The sequence below is a fragment of the Formica exsecta genome, unplaced genomic scaffold (assembly GCF_003651465.1).
Source record: "Formica exsecta isolate Colony F162 unplaced genomic scaffold, ASM365146v1 scaffold774, whole genome shotgun sequence".
In the NCBI taxonomy this organism is placed as follows: domain Eukaryota; kingdom Metazoa; phylum Arthropoda; class Insecta; order Hymenoptera; family Formicidae; genus Formica; species Formica exsecta.
The window spans coordinates 13,662-19,898 of NW_021853542.1; positions in this window are offsets into that span (position 1 = coordinate 13,662).

Below are 6,237 nucleotides of genomic sequence, written 5' to 3' on the forward strand. Positions count from 1 at the left end.
GAAAGAGAGTGAGAGAGAGAGAGAGAGAGAGAGGGAGAGAGAGAGAGAGAGAGAATAGTGGGTATATGTATACCCAGATGTATACCGGCTGTTTCAGCAGAAGCGCAAGAAATGCTTTGGAAGCAAACCGTGAGGTGTAATAACAATAATAATAAAAAAAATGTAAACATTATAGAGCGTTGATAGAGATTACAGATTTAAGAAGGAAATAACCTTATTACAGTCTTCGATCCTTTTTTTTCATCGGTAAACTAATATTGTTCGTGGTATTATCAGTGTTATCGCTCACTCACGGAATGTTGCTAATGTTGAAACTTGAAATTTCGAATGGCACTTGATTTCTTTATCATTATCTCGTATCTCACGATGCTTGTGTACATTTTGTGATTTCAAACGCAATTGTGGTTGTCAAAGTATTTGAAATGAGATATACATGCACACACGTTCCTCGACAATTTTTTTAAAATTCATAATAGAGAAATGTCATTATTTCCTTTATTTTATTAATTTCGCAAATGTCCCAGATTTTCCAAATTTCTTATATTTTTTCTTGATCTGTTTACTTAAGATATTTTATTAATATTACTTTCTTTCTTTCTCTCTCTTTCTCTCTCTCTCTCTCTCTCTTTCTGAGTCAACTAAAGCGCATATTTAAACGTATTTACTACGTAATGGATAACTTTATACTAAAATTTACATAAACTCCAAAAGAACCAAGGTTCAGAAATTAAACAAGCATAAGAAAATCGCATGCTCTGTATATTTAACTTTTTTTACATATACTCGTATTTCTCTTTCTCTCTCTCTCTCTCTCTTTCTTTCTTTCTTTTTTATTCCGTTTATACGTTATATACATATTTCATTTTAGTAACGATATATTGATTTAAAAATTCGAAAGAATAGTAAAGTTTCGATGTGTGGTTTAAAATAAGATATTGCGAACTTTTTACAGTGATAGAAAAAAAGGAAGAATGTTTAAACCCTCTTCCCGATCTTCTCGCCGAGTATAATGATAACCCTGGTATTGTTCCCCTCCGAGGTATCGACCTATCCCCCTGAAACCGCCTGTATACATGGGGTCTCGTGGGCGTCCGTGGGGGCCGCGGATCCATCCACCTCCACTAAACCACCTCCCGCCGCTTCGTGCGAGCACGCGAGAGAAATATGGTGGAGTGGAAGGTTGGAATACCGCGGTGAGAGTAGTCGTGAGAGGAGGTGTGACGAGATGGCGGAGGTGGCGTGTAGTAGTATAGTAGGTAGAGAGAATATCTCGGGAAATCGCGCTCCCGTAAAGTGGAACAGTGACAGCCGTCTGTGGTAGTAAATAGAACGAGAGAGAGAGAGAGAGGGAGAGAGAGATATATACGTAAAAGAGGCAGAGAAAGGAGGCAAAACAGAGAGAGGAATCTATTTATTATTCGGAGTAAGCTGCATCGGAAAGCACGAGTATGACTAAGGAAAAATTGTAGAAAAAAAGAGACTCGCATTACAAAGAGGCGCACATACGTACAGATGTACAAAATTGATCGAGCAGTGCAAAAATAGTGAGATAATAATAGAGTACAAACGGTATTTTACATATAGAAGAGAGCCAGCACAGAAAAACGAGTATACAATGGATGCTGATGTAAAAAGTAGACGTATAAAAATAATGAAGCAGGTATTTTTTTGTTAGATCCGATTCTCTCGCGATTATTCTTTAATTACTCTACCACCTGAGAAATTTCTATACCATTAGTTTTAGTTTCAGGCGAATCACGATTATGTACATATGTTTGAAGAATAATTTGCGCGCATGTGCTTTTTAATAACGATACAATCTTTTAATAACCAATTAAAATAACAGTACAAATACATATGTTATGAATGTATGTGTATGTTCAATCGATATCCCGACCATTATATCGTCATTTAAGGATGTTTTGGCTGTACAATAGTAGCAAAAAGCTTTCGAAATTAAAAAAAAACATACTTCTTACGTTTATACGGTTTGGAAAATTAAATAAATTGATCTTAATTATAAAAAGAATTAAAGTATCACAAAATAATATGGTTTTTAACATCTTTAAAAGAAAACAGTTGTAATTAATATTTTTCTTAATTTGTGATAAAAACTTTTGGTCGTGAATATCCTCTGAAATCAACTGTAAGAAAAAAAAAGAAAAAAACGAGTAACTTACAGCAAGATTTTGGGTTACTATATAAATATTTTGCCTAATTTTTAATAAATGATTTGTAAATGAATAAGTGGATCTAAATCAAGTTTCGCACAAATGTTTATTAGAATTTTTTTAATACATATGCAAATTTTTATTTTGCTGGCAATGTCTTTTCCTTGTCAAATTTGTCAATAAATGCTACACACACAACATGCGATTTTTCATAAGAATCATTACAAACTTTAAACTTAAATAAATTCTAAACCGTTAAGAGAATTGCTCACATTTTGCACAGATACTCAAAAGAGATAGTAGAATAGTCTATGAAATTTTCAAGCAGGGTGACTACTCTTCCTGCAAAAACCTAGAAAATCTGAAATTCTCAGCGATTTTGTTTTTACCTTGAAAAATCAGGGAATTCTCGTGGACTTTTATTCGAACTTAGGGAATTTTTTCAAAAATTTTCTTTTTGATCATTTTGTTCTTATATTGCAAGCGACAATCTGATCGGCTAATGATTGTAAATTACATGTTTCAAATATGTTATAAATATACAGGGTGTCCCAAAGCACCCTTGACAACGCTCGTGAGCAGGTAGAGCACAGTTCTCTTTGATTATACAATATGTTTATTGTTATAGCAAAAAATATTGAATATACAATACTGAGCATACATATTTAATTGTAATTCTTACAATTAATGATAGAAAATGAAAATATTATGCAAATAAAAAATGCTTATCTTACAAAAATCATTCAGTTCTTCTTAGTACATTTTTAAATTTAATATTTAAAATTTAAGTGGTTTATTTTTCTTTTCTATGAGTGGAAAACATTAGAAAATGCACATAAAAAAAAATTTATTTTAAAAAGTTCCATCTAAAAATTCTCTAATTTTACCTGGAATTTTGAACAAATTACCTTAAAAATCAGGGAATTTTCAGGGAATTTTTTTACAAGCTTTGGATAGACACCCTGATGTAATTTTCATGCCTTTGTCAATGTTTTGACATATGACACTAGACATACTTGACATATGACATACATCCTTAAGTCCAATCATTCGATCGAATATTAAAAGACATCGCAATATATGAAGAGAAACGTGGATACAAAGAGAGAGATAGAGAAATGTCGTATTCGGCTATATATAATATTGTATTTTCCTTTGCCCAGATGCCCAGTCCGCCTCTTTCATTCTTTCTTGCTTGCCTCGAATCCTCAATGCTTTTTCTTCTGCCTCGTCTCTTACGTGTCTTGTTCGGGCGTAATTCCTTCGAGATCTCTCTCTCTCTCTCTCTCTCTCTCTCTTTCTTTCTCTCGCTTCTTGTTGCTCCTTTCTCTCTTCTTTCCTTCTCCCTCCTTCCTTCATCGTGCGGGCCTCGGCCCATCTCTCTCGTATCATGATACTCGCCATCGCTCGATTCTTTGTGTCTACCGGGGCAGTTTCAGGCGCAGGTAGCACTCCGGATCTTTTTCCTCCTCCAAACGACACGATGCATATGTGTGTGCGTGCGTGTCCTCGTGACGATGATGTAGGCAACTGCGGGTGTGTCAGTTTGGCTGCATCATGGTACAACATGCCTGGCACGTTCGCCAGCGAGAAAATACTTTTAATAAACACATTTAGAAAAAATTAATAAGAGAAAATAAATTGTTAAAAACAAAACACCCGGGTCTTAAGAGATATAAATATGCACTAGACTGAGCGAGAAATGCTTTGTATGGAAGAATTGACCTTGACAGAATCGGAGCAAATTTGGTGATACAAGTGATTTGTTATACTGTGAGCAAATACTGTATATTATCACTCTATATTAAAATCGAAAGATCGAAAGAATAAAATGTAAAATATTTTTTCCGAGATATTTTCACTCTATCCAGTTAATAAAAATATTAAATATATTAATATTAAAATAAAATAAAATAAAATTAAATTAAATTAAAATTAAAATTTATTAATACGGCTCATTTGCGGACACGGGTTTATTGACAAAATTGGCTTGTTTTGGTGTCCTTTATAATCACCTGAAGTTTGTCGGTCTAGTTCTGGGGCACCCTAACAATCGTATAAATATCAGGTCTACCGGAAAGTTCTGTCCGTTTTTGGAATAAAACAAAATACAAATTTTTATTACCGTCAATAAACTTTATTAAATAATGTAATTGCCATTATTATTAATGATTTCTTGCCAGCGTGGTTGAAAATAATTATATTTTCCTAGCATCTTATTTTATAACTTTTTTTACATCATTATTATGCAAGATGAAGGTAAAATTAGACAAGTCATTAATAGACAAACGGAATTATATCACAAAGGAGTAGTCTCACGACACATCCTGCGTGCTTGGACTCGCTGATATTTCCATTGATTAAATGAAGATTATGCAAAGTCTAATGCAAAGTCATTTATGGAGACACTATATAATTCCATCCTTTTATAAATTGTCACTTCTCGTTTGTTCGATCTGACTTGATAACGATAAAGAATTGCAAAGATAAGCAAATGAAAAACAATCTACGATATAATCATAAAGCAAGAGAAAATGAGTAAATTTTCCTTCGACTCTTAACACGAAACATTAATTTTTAACGTTGCTAATAATCTGTAAGCCGTTAAATTATGCAATAAATATACGCGCTTATATTTATTGCAATATTTTCTGATATTATAAATTGCATAATATTTTTGCCTTACGTTGGAAATTATATATTCGCAATTTGTCTCATTTGAAGGATGTTTTGGCTGTACAATAGTAGCAAAAAGCTTTCGAAATTTAAATTAAAAAAAAGACATATTTCTTATGTTTATACTGTTTAGAAAATAAAATTAATAAATCTGGATTATAAAAAGAATTAAAGTATAAAAAAATAATATGTTTTTTAACGTTTTCATAAAATAAAATAATTGTAATTAATATTTCTCCTAATTTATTACAAAAACTTTTGATTGTGAATATACCTTGAAATCAACTGCAAGAAACAAAAAAAAAAATGAGTAATTTACAGGAAGATTTTGGGTTACTATAAGTATTTTACTATAATTTTTAGTAAATTACTTTTGAACCAGTAAATGGATTTAAATCAAGTTTCGCATAAAGGTTTATTAAAGTTTTGTTAATATATGTGAAAATTTTTATTTTGCTGGCAATGTTCTTTCCTTGTCAAATTCATCGATAAGTGCTACAATACACGATTTTCCATAAGAATCAATAGAAACTTTAAACTTAAATAATTTCCAAACCGTTAAGAGAATTGTGCTCGGATTTTGCACAGATACTTAGAAGAAAAAATAGAACTACGAATTTTCATGCTTTTGTCAATGTTTTGAGACATGACACATACACCCTTTTTCGATACCACAGTCGAGCTATGGCCTTCTTTTTCATTTCTTACGCATGCGTACACCGGTGCATAAATGCTGGTCGTAGACCGCGATAAATACAATTTGGCCAGTCGACCTCATCGCGACATCGTTTCCGAATTCATTCTGAATATCTCTCCGGCGCGAGAGGACTTTTCAGGCGACATTATTAATAGTTAGCGCGACATCTGCCATGATAAGCGAGACATTGGTAGCCTTTAGTTGTTAACGTGGTGATATTGTCACCATTGTGTGTTGTGACATTCAGTCAGTCTTTGCGTTACGTCACGAATATGATGCAAGCGTATCTCATTCTATATATCTCATTCTGTAATACTTGTTATTTCATCGCGTTTTCGTTTCTTTAAATTTTTTTTTCTTTTGTAGAATTCGACTAATTAATTATTAATTATTATACATATTTTTTACGCTTGTGTTCTTTATTTCTATACAATATATGTATTTCTTTAAATTGTCTCAAATTTTGTCAATATGCATAAAAGAATGATGAGATTTAAATGTCATACGCATCAGTTTCACACACGCTTATCTTTCGCACTTGAAAGATAATAAATGTCTGTTTTTGTTGCGGCTGATATAAAGTTTTATATTGGACGATGTGATTTGCGCGCGATACCGCATTCTGCGTCAGCGTCAAGTGCCATCGATGGTGCGAATGTGTCATTGTGGGATTTCTGTTAGTCATCGTGTTGC